The sequence below is a fragment of the Haliotis cracherodii genome, unplaced genomic scaffold (genome assembly GCF_022045235.1).
Source record: "Haliotis cracherodii isolate W230 unplaced genomic scaffold, xgHalCrac1.p SCAF_4, whole genome shotgun sequence".
NCBI classification, from domain to species: Eukaryota; Metazoa; Mollusca; class Gastropoda; order Lepetellida; family Haliotidae; genus Haliotis; species Haliotis cracherodii.
Window position 1 is genome coordinate 65,815,919 of NW_027266297.1, and position 16,066 is coordinate 65,831,984.

Consider the following 16,066-nt stretch of genomic DNA (forward strand, 5'->3'; position numbering starts at 1 on the left):
TGGGGACAGGGCTGACTCATACCTGTACCCCAGGTACCTGGCTCCACTCCACCAGCCTCCACCCAGGTCACTACACCCTGACATATTGCTGATGCAACATTAACCTCACTCACTCACAACCTCTGCCCCAGGGTGTTTCATGACCAAGGTACTCGGGAGAGGGGGTCATGAGTTGTCCCAGTCTTCCTCAGGCTGAGACTGCAGTACATGTGGCCTACATCCCACATACCTCCCTCCCACACACACAGATCTCCCTTTTGTAGTTGGCCGTCACAGACTGTGGCTGTGTCACTTGTTGAAAGTGGTCACTGAAAGAAGTCCATGGATGTGTAGTATTATCCCCAGGCAAGTCTAGATATGTGGACAGTCTAAGGACTCTAGTTTCTTATAGGGACAACTTTTTCTTATTATATACATTATCTAGAACTTATTTAAACTTATAATGATTGCTGACCACCTCCGTGGTCTAGTGGTAGAGCGTCCGCGCGGAGAGCGGAAGGTCCGGAGTTCGATCCCTGGCCGCGTCTTACCAAAAGACATCAAAAGATGGTACTGGTTGTTACACTGTCTGGCACTCGGCATTAAGGTGCTAAAACAAGGATTGGTCGACCTGGAGTCGGTATACTGTGTCTGAGTGGGGTATTCATGTTAAACTGCGGCATGGTATCTCAGTGAGCTAGCACTATAAATCGGCATCAGTCCGGACTAGTACAAGCAGACACACAAACACACACACGTACATGCACGTCGCTATATAAGTGCAATAATCTTGGACGCGACGTTAAACCCCATTTCACCTCACCTATAATGATTGCTTAAGAGACTTGTGAAAGTCTACTGGAGCCCCTACACTCTCCCTGGTCCCGTGGTCCCGTGGTCCCCTGGTCCCCTGGTCCCCTGGTCCCGTGGTGACTCTTGACTAGTACATTCAGAATCTTTATCACATCATTCAATTATCCTCTTTGTGAACAACTCACTGTGTTACTTTCTCTATTTACCCATGTAATTTTGAAACTTTTCAAAGCTGCTGTAATATATTTGTCCAGAGAGTCAATTTGTTGCATACATATTACATCTCTGATATTTCAGATAATTGATATTTCTTTAGTACATCTGAACATTTGCTGAGGCATTTAAGGAATTCAATGCTTCTGAAGGGAAATGTATCCTGTGGGCAAATAGTGTGTGTTGTGGTTTCACCACCTGTCTGTCAGGTTGTCCTGGAGTGAGGGGGCAGGAGTGGGTGTCATAAGTATGTCAAAGTATGTCATAATTCTAGACTGCCCTCAGTGCTGGTATATAATTCATACTCATCCATATTGGAAACGCTCTGTGATTTTATATCGGTAACAAAAGGTATGTTAGAAGTAAGATTATCCTTTGAGTTTCATTTTACCCTAAGCATTCCAATATAGTTATTATACAATAGTGTGATATGTACTTGTACACAGCGTTGCAGTTAGTAACAATAGACATCAAGTCTACATGTTGTGTGTGTCTGTTGTAACAATGTTGTAGGTTGTATATGGAGAGTGTGAGCTGTGTGGAGTACAAGAGGCTATATCAAGTCTACATCTTGAGTCATTTGCTGAGATGGTCCCTCCCTCTCTTCTCCCTCCAGTCAGACTGTTCCCATTAAACTTTGCATCCTTCGTCCTGTGCTGCCACACAACTGCTTTCACAGATGCTGTGGGAATTCTAGAACTCCCATCCAAGCTCACAGTAGAAAAGATTTGGCAATTTAGAGTAGGCTAATAGTGTTGACTCCTCCAAGACTAGCGAGTGCCAGCAAGGAATGCTGTTCCCTCTGTCCAGGCCCCCTACACTGAAGGGCTGCATGCACGGACCAGTGGTTAAGTCCTAGTGACTGGGGCTCCACGCACTGTCAAAACGAGAATTCTTTGGAACTTTCACCCGGTAGATCCTGAGTTCGTGAGTCACATTGTGCTGCTGATTGGTGACAGTAGAGACGGTATTCCCATATCAGCTCCCTCCCTCCAGGACTAGGATAGTTATTGCCTCTCCTGCCTTCTTGGTTTACCCGTCTACAAAGTTGAGGTATGTGGGGATAACACAATATTTACCTATAAGCTGTATGCATCATACATTATTGGTGTGAAGTCTTGTGTTTCACTTGTATTGGGAACATAGCTGCCTAATTTGCCTTCTTGGTCGTTGTAACTTTTCAAAGAATGTGAAAACTGAAACCAGGGACTGACAGTTTTACAATGTTAGCAATTAATTTTAACCACATTTATTTACAACCTTTCTTTTTTTAAAGAGATTTTAAAATTTAAATCAATTTGCCTGGTGAAGTCAAAGAGGCTTATATGATATGAAGATTGAAGATACATGTTTTTTTACAATATTTTGTGTTAAAATCAAGGAGAGAGTAAGAGGAATGCCATGGTTGGCTACCTTTAGGAATGTTTGAAACTGCATCATGTTTACAAGTTGTGGGTTGAGGCAAGGGTGTCCAATATGCATCTTGTTGTTTATGCCTATGTATTAAGGAAGTTTCTTCACAGCTTAATTTTTTTAATGATTAACATGCCGTTGATTCATCTTTGACTTGCACTATGTTCAGTATGTGAATGACAACTGATAATTTAAATTAGTCCTTGACATGAAAATAATTTAAGAACATAATTACTGAATTATCTTTTAATTTTCAATAGAAAGAAACACGAAGAAAGTGTTCATGGTACAAGATTCAAGTTACAAGATTTTATTGCACAAGCGTTCCATGTCGAAACAGTGACAGTATTCCATAAACTATATGTTTAGAAGCTGATTTTTATCAAGAGATGCTTTATGGCCCTGCCAGAGATTTTGAGGATATATGTTTTAAGATTGTTGCTAGACAAGACATGGGGTAGCCAAGTGGTTCAAATTTTCTGTGTTGAGATCAGACTTCTAATCCCTGCATGGACACTATATATTTAGCTTAAGAATAAAACATACTCACTGCAGGTTTATTGTTGTGGAATGTCCTATAAATATTTACTAAAATGAAAGTGTTCTGATGACATTTGTCTTGCAAAGTCATGGCACTCACAATAGGATTGACTTGTTTGAAGCAAAGAATATGTCTCTTGTTTAAAAGTAATTATTATACGCCCAGTTCTGTGTCCCTGAAGACGAACCTGAGTCTGACACTGTCTAGCACGTTCTGGATTCAGTAGGTCTTGACGTAAGATATGGGCTGTCTGACTAGATAACCTCTCACCTGTCTGGCTGCCCCCCTCACACCTGCTGCACTGTCTCGTCACCACAAAGTAAGACGAGATCTCACAGGCTAAGGCTGTATCTCTCCTGGGCCCAGTGGGTGAGGTGACAGCTTCCTAATGGCCCCCGTAGACTTTCATGTTTAAACGTGGCCAACCTGAAACTTTTCTGATTAACTCACAATTTGATATGATGAAATCGTTTGATACAGATAGATAGTTATTTCTTACGGGGTTCACTCTAAGAATGTTCTGAATGGCCCTTAATTTTGTAAATTTCCAAAATTCAAGAGGTACAACCATACACCACAATGTTAAAATGCCCCATTGTATTTGAAAATTAGGGCCTTTTTTTCCAAATTTAGGGGCTAAAAGCATAAGGCACCCCCCAATCCCCACCCCACCCCAAATTATTCCTGATCTTTATTTCTTTATTTGTTTGCTCTTTAACACCTCACAGTAGTATTCCGTAAATAATCAGATTTTGACCAGACAAACCAGTGATTGATATTAGGAACAACATCAAACAATGTGTGTACAATGACATACCATCAATCCATTCGCAATGAGGTAAAACAATTTATTTACCTTCAATGTTTAAAAATTCAACTTCCCTGGAAGTGGTTTCAAATTGTAGTCTTGATTCAGCATAACGTGTGATTGTCAAATAAACCATGTTAGTCACCCTTTTTCCACCGTGCCATTTAAATGCTTCTGCCACAGCTATTAAATTCTCTCCTACTTAGATAACAAGACAGGCCAGTGCGACTGTTTTTAGACTCCATAGTTATTGTGTTTGGGAGTCTTACCCATGTAAAGGAAGGGCTTTATGGTTCGGTGTGGTGGCTTTGACAACATCAGGCACACAAATTGGAATAACACGATCATTTCCAGCAATGGCATAAATAGTCGTACTCCTTCTGGAGGTGAATGGTTACAGTATTGATCTCAGGTCGGTCCTGGCTGGTTCAGTAAACGGTGTGAAAGATGGTAGTACTCTCTAACCCCATCCGCTGCGGGAGTACCAACAGATCTGCTCAGCCATAAAACATTGACGTGGCACTGCAGAGAAACAAGTTGAATACGGACAAAGGGAAGAATGAGTGGAATAATACAAAGGGCTGAGACAAACAGCACTTTTTCTGATCTTTGGAAGGTTTATGTTTGTACACGCTTCAAGTACATCATTACACTTGAGATATACATTAAAGTAAGCAGCTCAAAGACTTTAAATAGTTTCCTTTGACCAATCTCATTGCCGTGATTTAGAATTGTGTATAATTGTTTCTTACCATGTTGTTTCGGTAGTTAAGATGACTATTAAATATTCTTGAGATAGATTGAACTGAAAATTATGATCCTTTAGACGTGGAATTGACAGTGCAACCTTTTGACCAATGGGAAACTTTCCCTTAAGTTCAAAAGGCTTAAGCTGGCCTTTGAACATAGTAGTACCTTTGACTTGGTGTAAAAGTCAGAGGGCTATAGTAAGTGGAGTAAAGGGATATATTTTAACACTATAATATCAATAAAAGAGCAAAGATGGTTCTTGGCTCTAATGGATTCAATAGATGTCCATTGAAGCATTCACCTTTCAAATACACCGTTAGGCCTTGGGTAGGATATATAGCCACTGCTTTTGTGCTTTTCAGTGTGTTGGCCCTTTGTTTGTATTGCCAACCTGACAGTAGCTAAATAGACATGATTCAGTACAAGTGAAATGAAGTGAGGTCAGAAGCCTTGGCAGTGGCAGTGTGAGGCTGTTCTTGTGTGTGAAGATCGCACCATGGGCACTGAGATCTTGCCTTGCCATTGAAATATATGTATATGCTTATGCTGAACTTGCCTGTGCTTGTGAATACGTCGTGTCGCAGGTTTGTGCAAGAACGTACGTCCAGCGTTAGAAATTGGTCATAGTCCTATAGTCCTTCCCAAACTGCCCAAATAAGGTATCAAAAGGACCAGTAGAATTTTGCCATTTTTAGGGTTTTACTATATGTTATTATAGGGACTAGTGAACTAAAATGTTACTTTCTACTCCTGACACCCTGACTATATATGGATATCCCGATATTTCAATGCAATATTTTTCAATACTAAATTTTCACTTCCGCAAAAAAAATTCTCAAGTTGTGTTCCAAGGTTCTTTTATGATTTTGTGAAAATTAACATGGTACTGCTATTACAGTACTCTTCAGGTATCAGAATTCGATCAAGCTGTTGAGTCATGTTTTGGTTTAAGAAAGCCCCAAACATTTATTTAGAAAGAGTATATTTTAGTAGCCATGGCAACACTATCACTCAACATTAGCTGGTGTTTCTCGTGCCTGCAGTGATTCAAAGGAAGTTCCATTTTAAGAAAAATTAAATGTTAAATTAAATTGCCAAAGCAAATAGTTTTGACATTTTTTCGAAATGTATAGCATTGCTTGAAACAGCAGTGTTATGATATATTTCACTGATGTTTTCAGTTGTTAAGAAAGCTTTTGAATTTTGAATGAGTTTCACAAAAGTATGCCAAGGTACTCCGGGGCTATGAATATCCCAGCTTAATGAGTTAGGCAGATGGCCTTGAGGCTGCTACACCAGGGGGAGTGTGGGATAGCTGCTTCTAAGAGTTGACAGTATCAATTTGAAAATAGTCTCCAATTTCCCCAAATTTTGACTCCAGGCTTTAGTAGCTTGAAAACATTGTGTTCACAGAGGCCATTATGGACTGAACTTTGGCATATAGCAATGTCGCAGCAGCAGTTGAGTCTTCCCACACAAGGCTGTGTAATGGGTGTTTCTGAAGTCTACAGTTACACACATGAATCATGCTCAACCCATATGAGCCCTCACGGCAACACATGGACAAACTCCTACAGTAGCAACTCCATTGATAGACAGCCACATGGCTCAGTGGGTCACATGTTTCTTGACACCTGATCTGGTCTGAGTTTGAGCCTACACTTTGTTGACATTTTGGTTGGGTTATACATGAAGTTAATCCTACATGTGGTTAATTCTCCCGGTGTGGTGGAATTACTCCTTCACTGTTCTCACAAACTTTAGGGGGGAAGTCGCTGAACTGGAAAATACAATTTGAGGTATTTGTGACTGGTATGGTAAGATAGGTTAGTCATCCTCCGGTGAATAGCCAGAAGGGGGGTGGGTGAGGTATATATGACCCTCACTTTGGGGCTTCCCACTGGGGGAGGGGGAGTGTGTTGGACATGGTTCAGTGAGCCTGGCCAAGGGAAGTAGTAATTCAGGGCCAACACTCCATGCAGCGACACATACCACTCCATCCAGCTTCAAAGAGGTAAAATGTTTTTATCTGTCGAAATTGCCACTTAAGATTGAAATTGTTTGCTGATGTTTTAGTGATAAATGAATTTTCTTCCATCTGGTGAGGACGCCTTGTGGATGTGGTGTAGCTATCCTGGCATGTTGGCTGAGGGCAAAAAATGCTGATACCAGCCGATAAGTGTTATGTTTATCATCAGCCTGTTCCCTCCCCTCCTCCTGCCCCATCCCCTCCCCCCTTCCCTGTGGGTAGGGAGCTCCCAGCTTGATGATGCAATCACTGCTTCAAGAGTTCGGGCTACATCTGGATTTGTGATTAAATTTCAAAACACAGGATGTTGTGAGATTCAACATTTTAAGTTAGTGTGTGGATATTTGTTTCCTCGAGTTTCAGAAAGTTGAAGCGGAGCAGAGCAATATTCATCTCGCTAACGCAGATAATATGTAGGTTGTTTCATGGTAGGATGGGGGTAATAGCATGAGGGGAGTTTGTAATAATTGGTTCCATTTTAAAAAATCTTCATGAATTTTGAGTGAATCTTGGAAGCTGACTTGATTTACAAGACGCATATGTAACACGTTCTGTTGGATGAGGCTGCTTCTGTATGTGAGTGAAAAAGATGGATTGCAGACATCAGGAAGAATTAGAAAAACGGGTGTTTGTTGTGGGATGTATGTTGTGAGTAGTTAGCTTCTGTAGACTGCCACGTATGCAGATTGTGGCCGCACAAGGACAACCTGTTCCTGCTACAACATGGTAAGTCAAACGGAGGAATGAATTTAGGGCCAGGAGCTCAAGGTAATTGGCATTCATGAGTGACTTGTTATTAAAACCGTAGATCGTAGCTGAAGATTAAGAAGACAAGGGATAGATGCTATTGAGCTGAAAGACCAGGTTTGTTTCAACAGAAATTCTTATTGCAGCACTATATGGCTGAAATAATGCTGATGCGACAATACATTTTAACTCCCCCAACAGAAATTGGTCAGATTTCTAAAGTCTTTTGATCATATTGCTTCCTCATGTGGATGTTAGGATAGGTCCCCAGCAACCTTGTCTTGTATGTCTGTGGTGACTAAATGGAATGAGTGGCAGTATTCGGTGACTTGGGGATTTGGCATGTCATCGTTTGTTGCTTACAATATCAATCACTGGTTTGTCTGGTCCAGGTTTGATCTATACAGGCTGCCATCATATAGCTGGAATATTGCCGAGCGTGGCATCAAACAAAGAAATAAAACAGTCATGACTCAACAAACATACTGACTTCATAATGGGTTAAGTGACACCCCTTGCAGATGGTTAAGTGTCAATTCATTTCAGGGCACCCATGTTTGTATTTCGATGATTCTGTTTTCATGTTGCTGTTTTAGAACTTGAGTTTCTTGTCAATTGTGGCAGTGCACAGAAAAAGAGAAAGAATTTGTATTGAGTAAACTTGAAATTTATTTTCATTGTTAGGGCTTACTTCTCTGCATCCATTGGACGATAGACATTATCTTGGATGTTAGTGGTGAAAGTTTAGAATGAAACGAGCATGATGGTACATAGTTGGAACTTTCTCTAGAGAATGAGCAAATTATGTGAAGTTGTCTGTTCGAGGTATCTATGGAACATGTAAGGTTATGATTGACTGCCTAATTGTTGGAATTTAGTTGAGTATGAAGAATATTTAGTGGATTTTTTCCCCCGTCCCAGTCCAGTACTTGAGTTTAATGTGTGAAACAGAGGTCACTGTGGTGTGGTGGGTGTGATGTGAACGCTCCTTAGAGAACTATGGTTTTGTTTCTCGTCAGCAACTCCCACCAGGCCATCAACAATTCATGGACTAGTGGGACATTAATCTCTTATCTTGTATAAATTTCATTAGCCCTCGTACGAGGTGATACTATGTACAAACATTCACCTCACCTCTATCAATTTTTCATGAGCAAACTGAAATCTCTGAGTTTGCAAGTTCTTCGTCCAAATCTCAAATCTCCCCAGAACATGTTTGACTGTGTCAATGAATATACAGCTTCAGGGCCACAAATGCCGTCTGCCACCTCCGAGGTTGTGTCAGGCAGCTAGATATGAGGGTGCATGATTCATAGTCACTGGTGCCACCTGTTGTCAGAATGGAGAGCAATCTAATGTCAACCTGTGCTAGTTTCACGTGTAAACCTACTCTGGCTTTGTACTCTCCCAATAAGTGTTTCAATAAAGCATTTGGTTCGATGGGAGCTGTTACAGAATCGTTACTTCATGAGGTTTTCATCACACCAGTTTTTATTCAGGCTCTTGTACGAGGTGATGTTTTCCTTGTCATCCCATCCCTAACAACTACTTTCCTATCTGAATATTGCAGACACCAATTCGTAGTATTGTAAAACAGGTGTTAATCAGTTGAGTTGTAGAATCTCAAAGAAAAAATAAGCCATGACTTAAAAGTAAAGATAATATCAATTCTACATGCATTTACTACGATTTTACAAAGATATGAATTATTTTACAAGACAAATGTTGTATTTGGGATTACACTTCTTGTAAAGTACAAAGTCTTTTGGGGGTTGAGTCCTTTCCTGGATTTGAACCCACATCAACGAATCCTGGACAGGACTCTTTACAAAGTATTAGAATTTGTGTTTTCCTTAAAAAAGTGTATCCCAAATATAACATTTGTTGCAGTTGGCCACTTTCTAAACAGGCTTTTAGTTACCTTTTTTTACTAATTGTTACCTTCAAAAACTTCAAACCTATTATGTTTTCATCTCACACCTTGTTGGGTCGACACTAATGTGAAAATATACTTTTGAATGTCAGTGAGCAAAGATGGATGCTTCACGTTGTAGTCACTCTCCTGGGGGAAAGGAACAGTCACAATTCAGTATCAGTTCCGATATCAATGTCTCCCTCAATGGCTGGAGAATGCCTCGCATCAGTTTGACAGAGTTGTCTCCCTTTCACGGACACAAGAGCCTTCTTGATTTTATAGGTACCTGTCCTCTATTTACATTGGGAAAAGCTGTTTAATTTTTTAATTTGTATGTGCTGTTGCCATCTTTTGTGAAACACTTGTATATATGCAGCTGTCGCTGCTGGGACAAGTTCAATGTAGCCAGACTCCTTCCTCCTCCCCCCCCCCCCCCCCCCCCCCCTCTGAAAGATTTGTGGCTGAGTTGTAGCTGCTGCTGCCCTGTCCATCTGTTGCCAGCAACACTTGATCATTAACAATTTGACAGGTATACTTATCATTTCCAGTAGCAGTCATACAACAACAGGAAGAGCTATTCATATAAAACAATATATAAAAAGTGTGTATACATTAAGTTTAATGTTAAATATAACCGAGTAGGTAGAAATTAATTGAAGATTTCTAAAAAAAGAAGAAAATGTTTACTTTGAGATAGACAATTAGAAATTGTAATAAAAAAAATTGTTTTTGCAAATAGCTGCTTGTACCCTATTATGTCCTAGGATTTAGTGATGGAGTTAATGGGTTTATCTATATATTCGTTTCTCTCGTTCCATATTGAACAACATGCATGAAATTTATGGGCATCACTCATAATATCTGACTTAGATTTCATTGCTAGGTCTCATTACCTATTCTATTCATACAGTATTCCTGAGACACAAGCCATCTATATCTGTTACTGACTGCCATATCGGCTACTGCATGTATTTTGTGAAACATGTAACAATAGGTAGTGCTGTCCCCTCTGGCCAGCTTACTCCATCTAGATAGACACAATTTTTTGGATAACTTCTTTAATACTGTGAAAAGCGACGTTTCGGTGTAGATCCTTATACCGTTGTCAAGCAAGACAACGCTTTTCACGGTATAAAGAAGTTGTTATCCATAAAATTGTGTCTATCTTGTCATCCGTCAACTTCTAAGTAATGCCTATCAAACAATTTACTCCATCTAGTCCAGCAGTAGAAACTAACAGTTTTAGTCTACTAGTTCTTATGATGATAACATATACCCAAACCCCTAAAAATGGCAAATTTCTTCTAGTCCTCATGATACCCTAATTATCGGGAAGTTGGGCATTGACTGTAGGACTAGTGCCAATTTCTAACACAGCATCAAGTTCCATATTGTACGTTGTACCAAACACTGATGTTGACACGTGATGGCGTTTGGTTGGAGTAATCCTTTGTTGGGAGGCTCGTCCCTATTGTGTGTCTATTGATTATTTAAAAAGTGGCAAGGCAACATCTGATGGGCTAACGACAGGTATATTAGTTACAGGTAAAAATGTCACAGTGGCGTGATGGAGGTGTGTATGTCACAGAATGTGTGGTGGCAGTCGGCAGGAATTGAGTGTCCCTTAACTAGTGTTCGGGACCTGATTGGGAAAAGCAAAACGTGTCAGCTGCAGATGACTGGCATTGACAGCTGTACAGCTGTTGCCCAGCTGTACGTGTGTTAGTGTGGTGATGTGATCATCCGATTCCTTGTCCCACGGGCATCTTCCTCTTCATCTCAAGTAGCTTTCATCAGTTTGTTTTTGAGAATCAGCTTTATCAGTTGGTTGACAACTGATAACCATAATCAGTATCTGGACCTGCATGATAAAACTGAGATGGTCAGAATAATATCCATGTGTAGTTACTTGCATTGGGAATTGAAAGTTGGAAAGATTTTTATCATCTTGAATAAAATAAGGTTTTCTAGTTCTTGTCTATACACACAAGAATATGTCACCATTGTTAAAAGGATTTTCCTTTATCAAATAAACATGTCGACATGCGTGGGCAATTATGATCACGTTGCTCACTGCTGTACTGTGTATTGAGAATTGATTTGAAATCCACTCGTGTTCGGCAGTTCTATTGGCAGAGTCGGTGATATTTTAACCAAATCTAATTTTATGGCGACAGACTCGTACAGTGGCAACACGTGTCATTCCGTGTTACAGGAGAAAGAGACTCATTCAATATTCCCGCAGTTGTAACATTTAGTCTGATGATGTGGCATCACCGCACTGACTGCTGCCATACATGACGATGTATGAATGTGATCCCTACTCACTCGCAATCCTAGACTAGTGCAGAGCAGGTGCTTGATCAGGTGCTTTTGTTGCTGCTCGGATACAGGTATGTTTAGCTTGTAGCTAGGGAGGAATAAGCCGTTGTCTGTCACGCTGTTTGTATGTCATGTTTAGCGCCTCGGCTTACTCCATAGCTCAAGCCAATTAAAACTTACATCGTCATGACCATGGGGTAGTTCCGTGTCGGGTGGTATTGGTGCTCAGCTAAAAGCTTTTAGCAGGATGTTTGTGTATCCAGGGGCATTGATGTAGGGTGTTGTTGATATTGATTGCCATGGTAACATGCAATTACTGTGTTTTCCTGGCTATTCTTTTGAATGCTTTGTTTGTGTGCATCAAATACCTGCGGCTCATTGCATCCTTTGCTGAAGCAGAGATGTATTGACTTCGTGTATTGTCACTACAAGTTGTACTGCATTCCTGAGCCACTGTTTTTTAACTGGTTAAGTAATCTGAATATTCACATTTTGAAATGGATATTGATTTTCATGTTTTGTGTTGTATGGTTTTCTTTGTGGAAGATTATTGGAGAATTCTTTATTTTTTTGTAGATTTATGCTATGCTTTTTTCCCCTGTTAATGTAAATGATCTGTGTCAATGTATTTGGGGAAGATATATTTATGCTATACATCCTTATGCACCAGCTTACAAGTTCTTTAAATTTTGTAAAATATACTCTTTGAATGAGCCTGTGAATAATTAGATTGTGTGTTGATGTCAGTAATGTTCACGAGAACACTAAAATATTAATTCTTCCTGCTACTTTTCCATGGCAACACGTGAATAAATTCTTCTCAAAGGGAATGCGATTTCCATCTTCATAAGGACCTTTTCTCTTAACTGCCCAATGTAATATGGATGATTTGGTTTTAAGTTTGTTTGGTGTCCATTGCAAAGCCGGGATTTGAAAGTCTCCTGTTTCTAAGCTTTGCATTGATGGCGCTGGGAGTAAGTTCCATTGTTGGGGATCATTAAGAATTTATAGCCATGTAAGCTGAGTTGCAAATGGTAACTGCTGGTGACTCTCGGCCAAGTGGAAGTGGAAATGGTTTTGATGCCACTGGTAAGGTAGTAATCCTTCGTTTGATGTTAATATCAATTTTTTATGAGAGTGTGTGGCACTGTGAAGCCTGCCGGACTGCAGCAGTAGTGTCCACGGCTTCCTGGCTAGTTGAGTGGCGAGTTGCTTCCACGGTTGGGACCGCTGTCACAGCAGAACTCTGTGATTGTGCAGAACTGGTGGGCCAGCCTGCCTGTGAGTGAACGAGCCAGCAAACCAGTAGCAGACACTGTGATGAGAATGGCCGTAACGTACAGGATGTGTTGTCAAATCAATGGACCAACAGTGCATTGTGGGCTATAGATTGTCCAACCACTGTTATTGGTAACTTGGTTTGTCGTTAAAAACGACCGTGTGCAATAATAGCAACCAGCGTAACATATTTCTGCTGCTCTCCGTTGCCCTTAGCGAGCTCTTGCTTTTTGTGGCCCAAGGTCTGAACGCTTGAATGGCCCCGTTATAATGAAAGGAGAACACACCTTGGTGAATTAAGCCAATAGAAGTGGTGGATCTTGTCGCTGACTGGGTCGGTCGAGGCCTGCCTTCCTGGCTAGTATTGCTGCACTTGGATCTGTCCCTCCTTCCCTCCATCTGTCCGTCTCTCTTTCTGCTTGTCTCTGCCTTCGCCGTCTATCTGCTTGCTGCTATTAGAGGTAAGTGCTGACATCCAACTCCATGAGTAGTGTAGCATGTGTTGGCTTAACCGGTGAACCGTGAACCTGAAATACCATTTGACAGTCCACAAGTGGTTGAACCCCACATGACACTGGGATGGCAGTTGTAAAGCTCCCCTATCAAAATTCTTGATGCATGTTATGTAAGAGGCCAAATCCTCCTTAGTATTCATGCCTAATTAACCTCTGGGATTGTATGAACTTGTATTGTCGTGCACGTGTGGTGACTAGGTATGGGTGTACTTTTAAGTAAATACAAGGAGAGGACTCACTCATATTCTTGATTCTAGTTGTGTGTAAATACAGTTTTGTAGAGGAGTGGGAATCTCACTCACTCCTTCACTCCCAGGACCTCCATGTCACACGGATATTCACCTGTGTATTTGTGCCTTGCATACCTGTGAGAAACCCCTCCAGTTGGAAATATCTTTGTTGTGTTTGAGTCATGAGATAGGCTTGACTGCCTTCTCGCTGTATACAATAAGTACACATCTACACATGAGTACATATGCGCACAAAACCCAACGTTTGTCAGATGGACTTTGAAGGTTTTCAGCCATACCATCAGTTTGCGTTAAGTTTTAACGTTGCATTATCATGTAAGTACTGTATGTTTTGTTGGGATTCCAGGAATGTGGCCATCATCACCTGTCAGAGTGACACCTGTCGTTAGAGAGGGACACACCCATTTGTCCTTTGATCTCTCTGGAGTGCACATATCATCTGCATACTTCCCGCCCTTATTTCTCACACGTTGGATATATTTGATTTATCGACAAGACATAATGTTAAACGTGCAAGTAATGGCTGTCAATTTTCCACGTAGTGTATTTGGCTCCGTGCACACAGGCGGATGAGTTCAGCTCTGTGTCTGCATAAATTCTACTTTTTCCTGTAATCACAAATTCTATACATTATTGGAAATTATGTTTGCAGTGTCAATTTGCTTTGTTGCTGTTATGAGCTAGATTGGTGGCGAGGCTGGGTTTCTATGGTTTCAGTGATAGGCCTGTTGTTGTGAGGGCACTGGCCATTCTTTGCATCCCAAGGGATAGTTTCTTAATAGTCGGATACCAGTTTGAAATCGATTAAGTTTCTTTGACCTAGTTAATAATTGATGTCTTGTAGATATATTCATATTAAAATAGCCACTTCAGTGACCAGCTATTCAACTCATTTTCAAAGTCTGTGGTTATTTTATGATTACAATTGCGTTATCATTTTGTCAATTGTCATTAACGAGTATCAGGTTGCTGATAAAAATTGTTGAGAAGAAAATGGAAAACAGTGCATAGATTTCGATTCCATGTATACCAGATTAAGTCTGCCTAATGGCGGGACAGACTTCTTTTGTGGATGGTTTATGGCTTGAGTAGGTTTGGTCACATGATATTCAGTACTCCCAAACTCCCAAATGGACTGTTAAGTCGTTTTTACACCAGGTATGTTGCTGTACAATTGTAACAGTTACTAAGCGCTTCCTCATACTGTTGTTACAAATGAAACTGTAACATTGTTCATGTAGCATGGTAACACTTACACACACAAGATTGAAACACCCTTGGTATTGTAACACTTTTGTTACGTGTGGTATTGTAACACTATTGTTACACATGCAATTGTAACAAATGGTATTGTAACACTGTTACACGTGGTAATGTAACACTATTGTTACATGTGGTATTGTAACACTCTTGTTACACATGCAATTGTAACAAACGGTATTGTAACACTGTTACACGTGGTAATGTAACACTATTGTTACATGTGGTATTGTAACACTCTTGTTACACGTGGTATTGTAACACTATTGTTACGCATGCAATTGTAACAAATGGTATTGTAACACTGTTACATGTGGTAATGTAACACTATTGTTACATGTGGTATTGTAACACTCTTGTTACACATGCAATATTGTAACATTTCCCTGCCAAGCTGAGGCTGATGCATCTTGCAAGCTCTGACTTGGTGACCAGTTGTTGAGTGTGCAAGGATTCATCTTGAAGTAAGAGGATTAGAGGATTAGCAAGGTTTGCGGAAGGTAATCACAGTGATTGTATTGGCTTTAAGTCTTTGTTTGAGGGAATGTGGACATTGTGTGGTGTTGGCTTAATCATGGGCACGTGTGTGCTGTATTTACCCTCAACGGCTTCTTGCAGTTGCCTCACATGCCCAGAACGAGCGGAACCTGTTCATGTCAGCTGGGGTGACGGAAGGTGTGTGGGATGGGGGACAAGGAGAGCCTAACACACTTGTGAGGAATTTACACGCAACACTTTGTCCAACCTGGCCACCATGCTGAAGTACCGGTATCATTCTCACAAAGAGATCTCTCCTCTACTGCCTGACCTTTTCGTATTTAAAAAAAATAAATTTGAAGTGTTTTCCGTGTATAGAACTTATCATGCATCAATTAATTAAAATGTTATTGATTGTGAGATTACCATCCTTTATCTCAATTGCCCACCACACCTGTTGAGATTTGAATTCTTAAAGGTTTGTAGGTCATCAAGAGCTTGATGTTATTTGATGATCATAAGAACATTTTGTTGCACAAGTTCTGTTCCCCCAACGCCCCCACACTGGTACAACAATTGTACGTGACTCCATTATAATTTGCGTGTCAATAAACCAGGTACAAGTACTTCACCTCGGTCCTGCACAGTCTTTCGCTTTGAATGTGTTTCGACAGATATAGCTGAAAGGATTTACTCTGTTCCGTGAGGCTTCATTATTGAAAAAAGCTTTGTGCAGTGCAGGTGAAATTTTCAAT

General features: G+C 40.5%; 1 protein-coding gene across 14 annotated transcripts in view; it reads left to right on the forward strand.

The window, feature by feature from the left end:
- Positions 1–16,066, forward strand: part of LOC139478473 (polypyrimidine tract-binding protein 2-like) — a 153,366-nt gene that overhangs the window by 88,476 nt on the left and 48,824 nt on the right. The window contains exon 1 of one of the 14 annotated variants that reach the window (XM_071260953.1): positions 1,683–2,058. The exons of 9 other annotated variants lie outside the window; for them this stretch is intronic. The gene's annotated coding sequence lies outside the window, so the exon portion shown is untranslated. Of the gene's footprint in view, positions 1–1,682; positions 2,059–6,470; positions 6,532–11,522; positions 11,602–13,053; positions 13,270–13,868; positions 13,890–16,066 lie in introns of those variants that run through there. 4 more of the 14 variants (XM_071260956.1, XM_071260954.1, XM_071260951.1 and 1 more) reach the window with 4 other exon arrangements.